The following is an 18,152-nucleotide window of genomic DNA, read 5'->3' as shown; positions in this document are numbered from 1 at the left end:
AAATATAATAGTTCACTTCAAATCATCCCCAAATTCACATGGTTAACACGTGTTCTCTGTATTCCTAAACCATGTGAATTTGGGGATGATTTGAAGTGACTTGCCTCTTCTTTCCTGCTGCTTATTAAAATCAATTTCTCATGTGTGATGGTGTAAATAGAGCAAGTTTCCCATCTGCAAGTTTTCTAAGTACTATTTGCGGCTTGGAGGTACTATCTACTTAGTACTTTTGAGCAAAGTGAACAAAACTAAAATTTGCTATCTTCAGTAGATAGCAGTAGCTGTGTTCACACGGTTTGAGCAAAGTGAACAAAACTAAAATTTGCTATCTTCAGTAGATAGCAGTAGCTGTGTTCACACGGTCTGAGTGAAGTGAACAAAACTAAAGTTTGCTATCTTCAGTAGATAGCAGTAGCTGTGTTCACACAGTTTGAGCAAAGTGAACAAAACTAAAGTTTGCTATCTTCAGTAGATAGCAGTAGCTGTGTTCACACGGTTTGAGTAAAGTGAACAAAACAAAAGTTTGCTATCTTCAGTAGATAGCAGCAGCTGTGTTCACACGGTCTGAGTGAAGTGAACAAAACTAAAGTTTGCTATCTTCATTCAGTAGATAGCAGTAGCTGTGTTCACACGGTTTGAGCAAAGTGAACAAAACTAAAGTTTGCTATCTTCAGTAGATAGCAGTAGCTGTGTTCACACAGTCTGAGTGAAGTGAACAAAACTAAAGTTTGCTATCTTCAGTATATAGCAGTAGCTGTGTTCACACGGTTTGAGCAAAGTGAACAAAACTAAAGTTTGCTATCTTCAGTAGATAGCAGTAGCTGTGTTCACACAGTCTGAGTGAAGTGAACAAAACTAAAGTTTGCTATCTTCAGTAGATAGCAGTAGCTGTGTTCACACGGTCTGAGTGAAGTGAACAAAACCAAAGTTTGCTATCTTCAGTAGATAGCAGTAGCTGTATTCACATGGTTTTTACATCTGACTCTAAATGCTCGTCCTATACTTTTTAAGCCATAATATATGATTTCCGTCAAACTTTAATTATGTACTTCTTTATAAAAAAAATTACTAAATAATGTTAGTTATAACTGTCAGAAAGTGTATCTGTCCATTTTAATCCTAAATATTGAAATAAAAGAAGAAAAAATGCTGGCTGTCTTTGCCATTTAATGCAGAGCTCTGTGGGCAAGTTCCTGTCCTAATTATGAAATTAAATTAAAATTGCTCTATTGTCTACAAAAAAGAACAAGCTTGGTCGATTCTATTTAGGTGTAAGTTAAATATGTGAATGCCATAAAATCGGGTTTGGAAAAAATAACCAATTTCATTTAAAAAATCATACATCAGCTTTAAATTACACATGGCTTGCTTCTAAAGGTCACACTTACATTTTACATAACTGCAGGATAAACAAAAAAAATTTTGATACCCCGCACTTCATTATCAATTGATTCTAATTTCATCTCCTGTAAAGAATTATATTTTTGAGGTATTAAAATTTTGCCTTTCGGAGAGACAGATATGCCACTCACTTTCACTCAAAAAACCTGAAACTGGTGAGAAAAACCTGAAAAAAGCACCTGAAAGCATGCCAAAAAGCCCCAAAATGGACTGAAAGTAAATTATAATATGTGTACATCTATATCAAAATGATGCACTTGTAGAAGCTACATGTGTCTCATTTCACATAATAGTTAGGAATAAATACCAGACTCATCTCAAATAATAGTTCACTTCAAATCATCCCCAAATTCACATGGTTAACAAGTGTTCTCTGTATTCCTAAACCATGTGAATTTGGGGATGATTTGAAGTGACTTTCACTTGAGATGAGTCTTGTATTTATTCCTAGCTATTATGTAAAAAGAGACACATGTAGCAGCCGACAAGTGCATCGTTTTGATATGGATGTACCACAGAATTAAAACCAGAGAACCAGGACTCGACCGCCATCTTGATACAGGCATGGAGCAAAAATTGGGGGTATTCGGTTTCCCTCGGAATGCGCTCGAGGCATTCGTTGTCATGCAAGCGCGACATAGATGATGGGCGCATTTGAGAGACGCACTTGATGCGACCTGCACGCGAGTACCAAGACGCTACAGATGAGACGCAGAATTGTTTTCGTTCGTCTCCGTGCACCGTCGGCAAGGACCCGAATACCCCAATTTTCTCCCCATAGCTGACGGCGCGATAGTACGTGGCGGTATAGGGAGTCCCGGTTCTCCTTCTCTAATTCTGTGGGATGTACACATATGGGTATTTGGACTCACAAAAAACCTGCAAAGTGGCATCTCTGGAGAGAACCCATGTTTGTTCCACTTAACATTTTGCAAATTTGTACATTTCCATAAAGGCCTATAAAAATGAAATATATTTGTGTGCTTTGCACATATCAACTGCACTTGCAAAATCAGTGAAATTTTCATGCATGAAAATATTTATGACTTAACAAGAACTGACTACTTATCATTTTTACTGATAAGCATTTATAGAGCTGATAAATATCAATAAGATGTATAAATGTCTTCAATTTGATATTGTATCTTTGTTTTTATTAGTTGTAAAACACGGCCCCAGGGAAGAACAGATCAAGGCCTGATCTGGGGCTTTCTGTGTATAAAATCTGAATCAAATTGATTTGAACAAGTGAAACTAATTTCCATTATTTATAACATATACGCCTACATGAACAAATAATATAGTGTATGGAATAGTGTATGATTTGCGGAAAAGTCATCAAAATTAGATGACTCTTGAGGTGTGCATATGTGACACGATCAATGGAAATGAGTTGGATGGGAATAATTCTGGTATATCCTGCGCTCAAGTATAACCCTAACCCTAACCTCAACCCTAAAAAAATAGGGTGCGCACAGCGCAGGGCAAACCAGAATTGTACCGTCGGATGTCACTAATATTGATTTCAAGATATTGGCAAAGAAAGTGTTAAAATTCTTTTGTTTTATATTGTTTTCAGCATATTGATCAATTGACGTAACTTCGCAAAGAAAAGTCATACCAACATGGGGATTTCAGTTTCTGAAAGCTCTAAGTGTCCTCTTTAGAAACATGAAATACTCATTTTCAACCAGGGTCGACATGTGACTCATTCCTCTTGATCATGTCACACATATGTGACACAATTTGGTTCATGGAGGCCAAAGGCGGCAAATTTGAAATTTAGATAAAGGTAAAAATATGGAGTAAAAAACAATAAATACATAGGAAAATATCACAAAACTTAATAACTTTAGAACCAAGTATGCTAGACCTTTGGTGTTTTCAGTATATGGTAGCATAATGTTAGTATTACCCCCAGACAGAAATAATTCGACCACAAACACCAATTGCGCATCTGTCAGGCATTCAGACAGACATTCATATATTTATTTGCATCAAATATCATATGTTACAATAAATTAGCATGCACATTAAGAAAACAGCTTCCACAATACTTTGAAAATATAGTTAGTATTATTACCAGGACCTAGATGAACCTACCTAAGATACCTCCCCAGTGAACTATCTACCTGGGAGCTGATCAAGTCATAACAAAACTAATAATAACTATATTATTGGATATACCGCCCCAGTGAACAACCTGGAATCTAGTACCTCCCCAGTGAACAATCTACCTGGGAGCTGAATTGATCATGTCATAACAAAACTAATGAATATATTATTGGATATACCGTCCCAGTGATCTAGTACCTCCCCAGTGAACAATCTACCTGGGAGCTGAATTGATCATGAATCAGGACCTAGATGAACCTACCTAAGTTACCTCAACCCAGTGAACAACCTACCCGGGAGCTGATCATGTCATAACTAAACAAATGAATAATTATATTAGTGAATAGTGGGCTGAATCTTTACGATAACTGTGCATGAATACTGTTCTTCCAAGAGATTGCTTCCTGGAATCCTAGGAGAGAAATTCCTGAAAGGTTAATTTGGATATAAAATAGTATATTAATCCAATATGAAAATATATAAAGTATACATGTACATAATTAAATACATGTTAGAAAACATTGCCTTACTTGACTGTTTTAACATTGAGTAATCCTTGATAATATTATAGTGAAAGTTAAATCACACCCATAGAACAGTTCATTCAACATGTTAAACTAGCTCAGAGAAGAGTTACCGCCGAACTACTTTTTCTACAAGATGAAGTACCTGCAAAATTTATTCTTTAATATAACAAAGCACAGGGTGGTCTTTTGACATTTTTATCGAAACGAACTTTGCTGATACCACCATCATAAATATAAAAGAGACAGAGCATATGAATATATGTCAAATTGCACACCCCTAACTCTTGTAAGTAATTACATATTTCATTTCATTTTATTCGCCAGAAAAACGTTATAAAATACATATATTGCCCATCTATAAGCACTACATCAAAAACAATTAGATATTTAAAAATGATTATATAAGCCCCTTGAAAAAGATCATCAGGACTGTTAGATAACATACCAATGGTAAACTGCTTCACGAGTCCAACAATTCGATATCAATACATCTTTGCTATAATTGCTACTGGTACCACACTTATGTAGATAATATCCTGGTGTAGGTTATTCACCCAGTAGTTTAAATGAACAAACAAAGCAAAGCGAGTTGCACATTTTTTGTTACAGTATTAAATTTAATTTACAATATAATCTTCTTCAGATAATGTCACATATTTTATTAAATTTTCTTCAATTATCCAAGATTATTCTTTCTTATACATCAACATTTTTTAATTAGCCATAAACTTTCGGCTTTTATTATACTATTTTCAAACCTTTAATGGCTTTAAATGCACACCTTGCAATAGGGAGTGGTGGGTGGGAGAAAAATTCACCATATGACTTGTCTGCATGAATGTTGACAGAATAATGGTGGTACATACACACACACAAGAATCAAGCCTTGTTAAAGGTGATCGCTGATTGGCCCAATGATCACTGATGGTGCCCATGATAAACAAATAGACAATACACATGTATCACCTCATATTGATCTTATATCACTTCATATTGATCTTTTAGCAATAAACTAACAGGACCAAACCATTATTTCTGCAGGGGTCAAACTGGTTTTTAACCTGGTGGTTCAAAACGTTATTATAAGGTAATCATTATAGTTACTCAAATGTCAAAAATGCCTCCTTTGGCCTCTATGGACCAGATCATGTCACATATTTCTACTTTTAGAATACAATAAATTTATGAAAACCAAGAATGCAAGTATTCTGTTTTGAAAAAATTAATTATAGGCTACAGTAATTGTTCCCACTTGATACGAAGAGGTCATATTTTGTGCGATAATTAATTCATTACGTTAATTGATTCATTCCAGGAAATCTAAGCAACAGCAAATTGTTTCATTTTTGCTTTTATAATAAATGTAAGCTATTTGCACACATGTCAAAAAATTGGAAAAAGTCAGATGCATACAGTACATGCATAGGCTGGCTGCATAATTGATGCTTATCAAGTGCTCAGTGTCAGAAGTGGGAAGTACAATAGCTGCCCCGTAAACATTTGGCAATTAACACACATTATATACCTCATATATAAATTCCTGTCATCTGATTGGTTGAAAGTGCAGTCATTGAATTAACTATGCCCGCAAAATGAACTATGGACCGGTCCATGGAAATGAACTATGGACCGGTAACGTGCGTCACGATTAAACTGCGCGTTTTTCCCAGCGTAAAAAGGTATTACGCACGCGTTAATGTTTTCACGCGCTATAATTACGCATAAATCGCAGATTGTAATCTGTGTGCCGTTCGTTTGAAACTATTAATTTCTCTTCCCAAAATCGATGCTTTTAAGCAAACAGATGACAAGAATCTTAAGATTTGATATAAAACAAATATTGACTGCTTTTTATTGGGCATGGTTAAAATTATAGGCCAGCTTGGTGATCTCAAAACCATGACTATGCCCTCGGCCACGCCTCGGGCATAGTCATGGTTTTGAGATCACCTTGGGCCTATAATTTTAACCATGCCCTCATAGCAGTCAATATTTGTATACTATAGCAGGCCCGTACGCAGGATTTTGAAAAAGTGGACTTTTTTCCAAGGGGGGACAATTTTGTGAAAAGTGGACAAAATTGTGACCTTTTTTTGGTCAAAAAAACGTTAAAAACTGATTTTTTTTGTTGCTTGCTACGCTCGCAAATTCTGAAATTTTGGGACTTTTTGTATACTTTTCCAAATATAGTGCACACATGGCAGCTACACCACTTAGCCAATTCTGGCACTCAGCAGTCGTTATTTTATCTTTCTGCATATTCTGTTCTAATTATTACATCAAATTTTCTGTAATCACTTCATTTTTCAGTACCAAGATTGTTAACAAGTGAAAAAAATACTACTAACAAGATGACAAAAATCAACATGTTCTACGGCGGACGGACCTTTCAAGTAGGGTCGGTCAATAAGGCCCTTTTTTTAAATCACCAATATCTGTAAATATTTTGCAATAATTTGAAATACAAAAAAGAAAAAAGAAAAATGGAAAGATGAATTTCTTAAAATCTGGGTGGGTCAGGCCAGTAGGGTATTTTTCCCATCACGTAATTAATGCTCATCTGATTTTTCTGACTTGAGTAAAAAAAACAACATCTGCACTCCTATGTAAAAACACAGTATCAGAAAATAAAATTCCAAAATAGATATGCCATTTTATGTGGGAGGTTAATTTTGGGCCATTCCAGTTGAATCCACACACCCCCTATGGAAGACAGGGGTGTAGATTTCAAATGGAGTCTCACAATTGGCTGTCAAAGTGACGTAATAATCGGATTAACTACCATAGCAATAGATGAATACAATTTTTGACTATATCGCCCTGCACTACAATGTTTACATGGTACCTATGCATTGAACCATATCATTCTGATAAGTATCTTTGAAAAGAGCGGTATTGTATTCAATCATGTTGTGTATTCTTAAGTGAATTTTGGGTAAAAGGTGTTTTTAACTTGGCTCATTGGGATCCATAACAAACTCAGCTCAAATATGATAAGCCATAAGGCTGCGATCACATAGAAGTATACGGCATTCGCTATACGATTAGGCTGAGTTCACATAGTATACTCATATGTGAACTCAGCCTGATCGAATGAGCGTTCATCGTACAGCGAATACCGAATACCGTATACTTTTATGTGATCGCAGCCTAAGATAGCCAAGATTATTATATGTAAAATGCAATATGTACGATTCCAGGAAATCTGTCTGTTACCTGAATAATACATAAATGTATTCAATACCAGCGGACAAAAGGATACCACAAATGACATTCTACAACACCACAATGCATGACTGCACTTATCAATATCCATTATGTTTATGTTACTAACACTTTATATTCAGGTGTCTGGTTTTCGTAGAATTTCAATACATTTCACTATGTGAAAAATTGAATGCCAGTTGTAACATCTATACTTAGATTATTAGTACATTTTGTATATCGTAACTTCGACAATTTTGGGTTATTTTTGCTATGCAATAAAATCATGTAGTGCAAGGTGAGATATTCATATTACATCATCACTTCTATGGCAAATACAAATTAGGAAGACTAAAAACAAAATTCAAGGACTATTCAATTTAAAAATACTTTCATTACTTTTAATATTCACAGATTATACATAATCTGTTTTTTATACTATTAATGTCTTTTGTCCTACTATATATAAAGGACCCCTTCAGAAATAAGCCTTTGGGCTTAAAGGACTATCCTGTGATAACTCCTTGTATTGTTTATTATGTGTATTGTATGCTATTTTATTTTAATGCCTTTTGAAGCTCTTTACCTTGTACTGTTACAAATACCAAATCAAATCAAATCCTTCCCCGGTTATAAGCCCACCCTCCCCCGATTTGGAGTGAAATCACCAATTGTGACGGGGGATTTACAACCGAGTGGTTACAATAGTTCAAAATCGGAAAACTGCAAAACCTAAAAAAGTTGTGCTCCAAGATGAAATAATTTTATCAACTCACGACAAATTGACCAATCACAGTTGTCGATATAGTTGCTAGTACTAATTCAGTTCGGCAACTTCTTATTTGCCTCATCTTGAAGTCTAAGCACATTGTTGTACACGACAGATTTCTGCCAATCTGAATCATGATGCCTATGCATGAGAAAATTACTCAAAAGCGACTCTGTAACAGATCATGCAACATCACTACAATGTAACATAATGGTAACAGTGCCAGTGTGTTGTTTACGCACCGTGCATATCATACAATCGATCTCATTACATCTGCGACAAAAAATAACCACTTTTACGGTATTTCATGTTGTCTGCAACATTGTCAACAGCCTTCAGTGAAGGTCACCCAGAGAAAAAATCTAATCAAACTAGCAATTTAAAAATAACCCTCCATCCAATAAATCAAACATTCCAACAACATAGAAATTCATTAGATTACATGACTAATAATGACTGAAGGGATGATGCCTTACCTGGCAATATGCAACACGATGTCATCTCGTTATTTATTTGACAATTCAATACAACCTTAAGCAATATATTGTACAATTTCTGGAGATAGATATTACTATCAGATATAGTACCTTTTTTTATATATATGTACCTTTTTGTTAACGCAGTGAACATTAATGGCTTTTGAACCCACATCTCATATGCACAGTTTATAATAAATAAAAGTGCTAAAAATGCCAAATTTGTTCCAGAGTCAGGATGAATAGGTATCATTATGCCTCAAATCACTATTGTCGAATCAGTGCAGAGTAGATTATGATATGAAAATTGAAAGTTGAACAAAATACCTGATCTGTGAACTTTTGTCTTTTTTAAAGGCAATTCTTGTTAATTTGAGCTGACCTCAGGAAAAGGACATTTTATTCCAGCATTACATCGGGAATCGTGTGTCAGTCACTGAGTAGATTGTAAATGAGGTAGATTGGCTCAAGGTGTTATGAACATCTCATATATTCACTCATGCAATAAGGCATTTCAGCCAGTCTCCAAGTTCAACAAATATTTTGATCAACTTAATTAAATACAGCACTTAAGGGAATGGGTATGAACGTTTGGACAGTATTTATTGTGGGACATTAGAGCACATCAGACATATCGAATTGCATTCGAATACTGAAGAATGTCCTTCTGATATCAAATAATTTTGATTTTTGAAATTCAAATGTAATACACATTTTATGGCAAATCATTAAAATTTATATTTTTGATATTTAACAGTACTTGAAGTAAACTTTATAAATCTGATGATTTATACTTAAAGTGTATGTAGGTGGGATGAAAAGCCGACAATCAATTGAAAATTTTGACCTTTTCAGTATTGAAGATATGGATTTTTTCCCCAAAACACCAAAAAAAATAGGTCTTTTGGGGAAAAAAAATCCATATCTTCAATATGAAAGGTCAAAATTTTCAATTGATTGTCGGCTTTTCCTCCCAGCTACATACACTTTAAGAATATATCATTAGATTTATAAAATTTATTTCGAGGACTGTTATACAAATTACAAACAGAAGCACTTACTATTACGAGAGATATACTACGGTCAACGTAAAATCACGATTTATTCTCAAATACGATGGTATTTTTACCAACAGAATTTTATTTTACTTTATTTTACATTTAAATTGTAATTATACCACATAACGTATATCACTGCAAAAAAAAACGTTCGGTTAGTTTAATTGATCCTGGCGGCTGTTGTTTGACACCAAACTTTCTATAAAGTAACGATTTCACTTAGTAAAATTACATGCATTTTTAACAGTTACGGTATTCTTCGTATAATTACCGCTCAAAAATAGGATAAATAGTATTTTCTTTATCCTAACATGAAAATTTCTGTAAAATTACAAACAGAAGCACTTATTATTACGACAGATATACTAAGATCAACGTAAAATCACGATCTATTCTCAAATACGATGGTATTTTTACCAACATATTTTTTTAAACTTTGTTTTACATCTAAATTGTAATTTATACCGCATATATCATTGCAAAAACACGTTCGGTTTGTTTAATTAATCCTGTCGGCTGTTTTTGACACCAAACTTACTGCAAATTTACGATTTCACATGGTAATATTACATGCATTTTTAACAGTTACGGTATTCTTTGTAAAATTACCGCCCAAAAATAGTATAAATAGTATCTTCTTTATCGTAACATTTCTGTAAAATTACAAACAGAAGCACTTATTATTACGAGAGATATACTACGGTCAACGTAAAATCACAATCTATTCTCAAATACGATGGTAATTTTATCGACATATTTTTTTTACTTTGTTTTACATTTAAATTGTAATTATACCGCATATATCACTGCCAAAAAAAAACGTTCGGTGTGTTTAATTAACCCTGTCGGCTGTTTTTGACACCAAACTTACTGTAAAGTTACGATTTCACTTAGTAAAATTACATGCATTTTTAACAGTTACGGTATTCTTCGTAAAATTACCGCCCAAAAATAGTATAAATAGTATCTTCTTTATCCTAACATGAAAATCTCTGTAAAATTACAAATAGAAGCACTTATTATTATGAGAGATATACTACGGTCAACGTAAAATCACGATCTATTCTCAAATACGATGGTATTTTTACCGACATATTTTTTAAAACTTTGTTTTACATTTAAATTGTAATTATACCGCATATATCACTGCAAAAAAACGTTCGGTTTGTTTAATTAATCCTGTCCGCTGTTTTTTGACACCAAACTTACTGTAAAGTTACGATTTCACTTAGTAATATTACATGCATTTTTAACAGTGTAGGCCTACTTGTTAATATCATTTATTTAGGATGATGTGATCAAATCAGGATCTCATGTCTAAGTGATTTCTACTAGGCTTTCTGACCCATATTTATATACTTTTGGAGGGATGCCACATTGACGGAATTAGCTAAATATAGCTATATAGTTACTATATGGTGACGTGTCATCTCTTAAAGACTGCATACATTATCATTTATCACGTTAATTATTCATTAGTATTTGTCATGTTAATTTACCAAATACATTCCTTACTAATATTTCCATAATATTCCAGCCATAGCTTGACCAGCTTACACTATACAGGATGGTATAATCCAGCAATAAAAGGTATAATCCGGCAAAAAAAGGTATAAAAGGTATAATCCTGCAAAAAAAGGTATGAAAGGTATAATCCGGCAAAAAAAGGTATAAAAGGTAGGCCTATAATCCGGCAAAAAAAGGTATAAAAGGTATAATCTGGTTTGCATAATCACATAATTAGCCAAATATCATATAACAACAAGGGGATCAGATAAATCACTTGATAAGGGGATAAGATAAATCTCTGCTTTGTAGAGATTTACCTTTTAGCATGTTTAAGGTGGTACTATACCCCTTGATAAATTTGTGACTATTTTTGCATTTTTCTCAAAAAATAATAATACCCTGGTAACAAAATTTATGTATATTTAAAAAGAATCCAGTTACTACACAAGTTCAACAAATATTTTGATAAAATTAATTTAATTTTGGAAACCCAAAAAATACAGCACTTAATAAGGCCTTGATATTTTGCAGATTATTACTCCATTGAAGTACATTACAATTGCGTAAAACTCAAGAATTTGGCAAAAAATGGGGGCATCTGTGATCCTCAGCAAATATTACAAAATTGCTTTACGGCAAATGATATGACAGGAGCCATACTTTTCCAGTTTAAAACTGCAGTGTATTTTTGAATAGAAATACATTGATTTATATATGGACACATCAATGTAAACAAGAAATGTCTTTAAAAAGACAACGCTATGGATGCAGATCAACTTTGAATTGCAAGTACTTGGAATGCTAGAAAATTTGAATGTTTGGCACAACTAACCGGGTGTGAAATATTGGCATTTATTGGTAACTACACCACCAATGACATACTAGGAAATACTCAAAATTTTCATGTTGAAAGCTGAATTGAAAAATGTGTGCGAAATAGGTCTACATTTAAAGGGCATTTTTGTGACACACCCTTTGTTTGTGGCACACCCTTTATGGTCAATTTTTCTGAGTACCAACCCCTCAGCATCTATATTTCTTATGTAGGACTTTATACATGTATAAAACCTCAATTGTTATAACCCTTACTATATGATTGATCTCCTGGGCATGAAACACTAAAAATTGTACAATTAAGCAGAAAAGTAAATGAAACAAATGAATTTTATCTATTCAAAACTGCACTTTAGTTTGAAGTAGCACACATTAATCATGTTAAAAATAGCATACAGTTAATGCGAAAGCATTCTTCTTGTTTATGCATCTTTTGGTAAAAGCTTCTCTGAATGGAAATTCACACCTTTTCCATTGTTTGAAAATGTCTCTTTAAAATCAGGATACATCAGTCTCTCTCATACTACCAATCAGGGCTGGACACACCCCCGCACGCCAATATCAGGATACATCAGTCTCTCTCATACTACCAATCAGGGCTGGACACACCCCGCACGCCAATATCAGGATACATCAGTCTCTCTCATACTACCAATCAGGGCTGGACACCCCCCCGCACGCCAATATCAGGATACAGCAGTCTCTCTCATACTACCAATCAGGGCTGGACACACCCCCGCACGCCAATATCAGGATACATCAGTCTCTCTCATACTACCAATCAGGACTGGACACACCCCCGCACGCCAATATCAGGATACATCAGTCTCTCTCATACTACCAATCAGGGCTGGACACACCCCAGCGCCAATATCAGGATACATCAGTCTCTCTCATACTACCAATCAGGGCTGGACACACCCCTCACGCGCCAATATCAGGATACATCAGTCTCTCTCTATACTACCAATCAGGGCTGGACACACCCCCGCACGGCAATGGCAGGATACAGCAGTCTCTCTCATACTACCAATCAGGGCTGGACACACCCCCGCACGCCAATATCAGGATACATCAGTCTCTCTCATACTACCAATCAGGGCTGGACACACCCCCGCTCGCCAATATCAGGATACATCAGTCTCTCTCATACTACCAATCAGGGCTGGACACACCCCCGCACGCCAATATCAGGATACAGCAGTCTCTCTCATACTACCAATCAGGGCTGGACACACCCCCGCACGCCAATATCAGGATACATCAGTCTCTCTCATACTACCAATCAGGGCTGGACACACCCCCGCACGCCAATATCAGGATACATCAGTCTCTCTCATACTACCAATCAGGGCTGGACACACCCCATGCACGCCAATATCAGGATACATCAGTCTCTCTCATACTACCAATCAGGGCTGGACACACCCCCGCACGGCAATGGCTGGACACACCCCCGCACGCCAATGGCTGGACACACCCCCGCACGCCAATGGCGTGTACTTTTGCTGTAACTTTTTAAAAGTACACACCCGACTGGCATGTTGCATTTTGACACACAATTTTGATATCGATTGAGCCCATATTTATTGGTCGAGCTATGAGTTTTAAAATATTGGACGAGACGTAGTCGAGTCCAATATTTTCAATCTCATAGCGAGACCAATAAATATTGGGCGTAAAGTTATGTACTGATTTTATCATTATTATGTGTTGGATCCAATATTTTCACACACTTGGATTCATCAAAACATAATAATGCCAATTGTTGCGCTCTTTGTGTGAATTTGTTCTACTTTTGCACCATAGGGCCCCTTCCCAATTTTAGCTTCAATGTCAATGTCAAAAATGTTTACCCGCTTCCTGCGCATTTGTACCATAAACTTATTCTGTCACCAAAAGGGGCTGCATTCACTATACTTCAAGAATTTTTTTCCAACCCACCCCCTAATGTCATAAAGAAATCTATGCCACTGTTAATAAAGAACAAGTCACAAGCAGGGCCGGCTCACATCTAAATGGTTAACATTAACACTTAAAGTGATCCCAGCGAAAGTACTAAAAAATTAAAATTGTTTATAAATTGCTTAAAAGTGAAGGATAAGTCATCAAAATTTTTGAAATGAAAAATTTGGCAAAAAAAGAAGAAAACAACAGTATTGATGAAGTTGAAGCCCCATTCTAATGCATATGGCTAATTTATATACTGTCAGTATACAGATTAACGTAAAATGCCTTATTTTTTGTATTAAGTACACAGCTTTCGGCTGAACCACTAGCAGGCTATGTTAGCACATCTATGACAATGACACAGGTACCAAAATCTGAATTTTGATGATTTTTACGATCGTCCAGATGAGCAAATGACTGAAACTTAATACCAGACTATCATCTATCGTCTACTTTTTCCTTTATTGTAAGTTTGTAACATTATTTCCGGAAAAAATTCGGGCTTGTAAAAGTTCTGTCAGGACGTCTGATAATGTGCCCCACCTCTGAATAGAACCCCTGACATAGGTAAAAAAATTACTTGTTGCTATAATTTAAGTTTTAAATGAATAGACATAACTGATCAAGATTGTAGCTATTTTTCTGCAAAGGTGCAGTAACTGAGTTAGCTGCCTAAAGTGTCATATAAAATTGGATTGATTGAACCCATTTTTATTGATTGAGCTATGTGTTTAAAATATTGGACGAGACTAGTCTCACAACTTACAATACAACAAAGTAGGCACAATTTGAAAGCTTGATACAAAAAAATACATTCCCTATAAAAAGAAAAACCACACCAGCAAACAGCCAAACTAAGTGCATCATGGCTGTGGACTCCTTTCATCAGAAAAAATCAGGTTAACAAATATGTAGATTTTCTATAAATCAAAGGGCTAGTGCAAAAAGCCATATCTGCAATAGCTGCCCTATAGACATCTACCAAATTCTGCATTCTATATATCGTACATATCTAAAAACATATGAATTTGTCCTGTTCACTCAAGCTTCATTATCAGCGCGACTTGTTTTCGGGTCAGAAAAGGCTTGAAAAACCTTGAAAATGGCCGATTTCGCACGGTTTTGACTACGTTCTGTTGAATGGAAAGGTCTTTTTTCATGGACGAAAAGGGTTTGTTGAAGCTTAGGTTGTTACCGATCTTGTAGTATAAAATTTATATTTATATCTTATAAATCCGCCGTCATTTAATTTTTTCTGTTCCCAAGTTTCGCCAAATTTCCTGTGGCATGATCGGTTTTAGTCCATGGCGACAGGCTTCCTCTGCGTATAAATACTACCGGAGTGCATCATTTATTTTGGACGAAAGCGCCATCATTTTACTGGCAATCTTAGCCAAATGCTGATATAAAATTCTTTCCAATTGGTTAAAATAAAGCACCGTCAATCGTAACAACCAATTCAAAGCGGCGTAATATTAGCAATTTCCATAGCGTTTGCATGGGTGACAAACTTGGCCATGGGACTCGGTCTCCTCCGATCAAAATAACCATGCTAATGTAGATATATACACAATATTATATGTACAGAAAGCTGAAAATGTGTTTGTTTTCACTGTTGTTTTTAAATGTCATAAAAATAAATTATTGGGGGGCTATGACGAAAGAACAAAAAATATGTTCCACAGTTTCTAACTGTTTCATAGCTTTTCATGATCCAGTAACGCTGTGTGTGCAGAATTTCGTATCGAACAATAGAAATGTTATTTGCATTGCTTTGTGTGTATTGAACAGTAGATGGTGGTCAGAAAAAATCAATAAATGTCCAGTGAATTTACTATACAATTTCACTGAACAAAATTGCCTTGGAGAAATTCACATGGACAACACATGGCAGCTACTTCAGGTGGGTCCTTTTTTCCACTAATCCCTCAAAATGTATGAACTATTGTCAAATGATGCTTCCATCATTTTAAGTATAAGCTTAACGAAGCGCAGGCTTCTTTTAGTATCTAACGATATAAAAACAGGAAGTGAATTTTCTATTTATCATATATGCATGTATGAACTTGTTTGGCTGGTTGCACGACAGCTTTGTAACGGCACAAACAGTTAAATCCAAGTTGAAACCAAACCACTCTGTTTTATCTGATTTGAATAAAACTATGAGTGGTCAAGATTATCGACGCAAGACATTTTCCACCCATCAATGCTGCAGTATTTAATAGTCACAAGACATTTTCCTTCTAGCTATCAATACAATAAGTATTTTTAGATGTTGTTTGTTTGTCGAGACTTTTTTTCCTTTCCTGCTCAGTGTTTTTCAATTATACGATTATCCCTGACAAAAATTGCCATTATCATACACTGGCGAGACTCTCTGCTTCAGGGTGCCCAAGCGTGATTTGATTGCATTTTGTTGCGCCACATTTTCACATGCTCAAGTCACCATGCGCGATATTCCCGATTCTTAAGGTGCCTATAATCACTGTTCCCATCATTGTTCCAAATAAAAATGATCCCAACATCCATAGAAATACAGACGTCCGCTTCCCACGCATCATGCGGCGTATTTTGGGGGGGCTTTGAGGCGCCAGCCCCGGGTCAAAGCAGGGGCGGCAAAATCAAGGGCGGCGGGGAAGAAGGCGGCAAAAGAGGGCGGCAAAAAGAATTAGTAAAGAAAAAGGGGACTATACATCGAAATGTGTTGGTTTTGGGGCGGTATCGACTATACGTCGTTTTTTTTCAGCTCTTCACTTTTTCAAACACCGTAAAAAAAATTGGGGCAACCTTTTCGGGCTGTTGAGGAAGGGGTGGCAAAATTGGCTTTTCTTCAGCCCCCCGGGGAAGGGGCGGCCACTGTACGCCACTGCGCATGATAATGAATGAACACAAAAACACACCCAACCCAAAAGAAATAAGCAAATCTGCAATTACTGATCACATAGTAATGGCAACCATAGTCTCCTCAGCAGCAAGTTTGGTTCCGCTCCCTCCACAAAAACAGTCTGCTAATGATAACGAACAACCTCTTTTTGATTGGCTAACATTTTGCCATGACATCATCCAGCACAACTTCAAACAAGGCTTTTAATTGGTTAATTGGTTGCTTCATATATATTCATGAGCAATTTTGACACGGACATAGGCCAAAGCTTACCATAATAATTTCATTTCTATCATCCAAACAAGTTCCTTGTATTTTAACCACTACATCTCATATATAACGCTTGTAATGGTGTGGTTCCTGGACGAACGTTACTGTTGTAGTCAAATTTTCTAGCCAGTCAGAAACGTCATTATATGATGCAACTGGCAGACTGTTTGTGTCGATGGAACGGAACTAAACTGGCTGTGGAGGAGACTACGGCAACCATATCATAGTCTCAGTCCCAACCACCTTGTGTTCCTTAGACACCAAATGAACTGTCTGGTGACAACCTGTATTAATTAACTCTCTACTGATTGACTTATACCATCAATCTATAAATAACTTCCCTGTATATCGACCATTCCTCCGTACATTTAAAAGCTTATCATTGCATATACTAAGATTTTGAATCGCATTTTACTTTTGCCTGTACAAATAGTGGACTTATTTCTGTTCCATCAAATATTATTACAGCTTTAAGAAGCTTACACATATTTTCTGTTCAAGTTGAAAATTAAAATGATTGTCTGGACTTTTTGGTCAAATTTCAAATTCTGGATGGATTCACATTTCGACCAATTACATAACCATTATCCAATCAGTGATTAGATGGTTTGCTTAGTGACAACAGTAGTGGGCTGGTGGCATCACAGGAGGGGAGGAAGCTGGAGGACAGGGCATGGGTGGTCAGTGAGCTCACCCCCAGCCTAGGATACTCAAATTACATTTTGACAGGGGTGTGCCGCAGAAATCCCTAACCATAGGGATTTTTAAAGCTAAACAAATGGCTGATTTGACAGTTTTTGACCAATTTTTTGGTCCCCATGTTTAGGGATTTTTCTCGCAAAAAAAGTGACCTATTAGAGTGGCACATCCTGTATAACTTATGTGAGTACCCGTTGCCTTTGTGTTTTCATGCTTTTGCTGGGCTACCACTTCTTATTTTGCTTGCCTTTTTCATCACTCTTGAATTGGTAGTGCGCAGCATTTGCTCTTTCTTTTTAACAGAGGTATTAGTTGGGTCCTGTTGTCGTGGTGGGGCAGTATTATTTAAATCTCATACATATTCTGATCTTTGTATCTATCTTGGTTACAGTAATTAAGATGGGGTCTGGTGGACCATGTCTGTATGTTCTTTTTTCCTTTCCACCAGGCCCAAGT

Source organism: Amphiura filiformis, chromosome 8 (assembly GCF_039555335.1).
Source record: "Amphiura filiformis chromosome 8, Afil_fr2py, whole genome shotgun sequence".
NCBI classification, from domain to species: domain Eukaryota; kingdom Metazoa; phylum Echinodermata; class Ophiuroidea; order Amphilepidida; family Amphiuridae; genus Amphiura; species Amphiura filiformis.
This window is presented reverse-complemented; position numbering follows the sequence as displayed.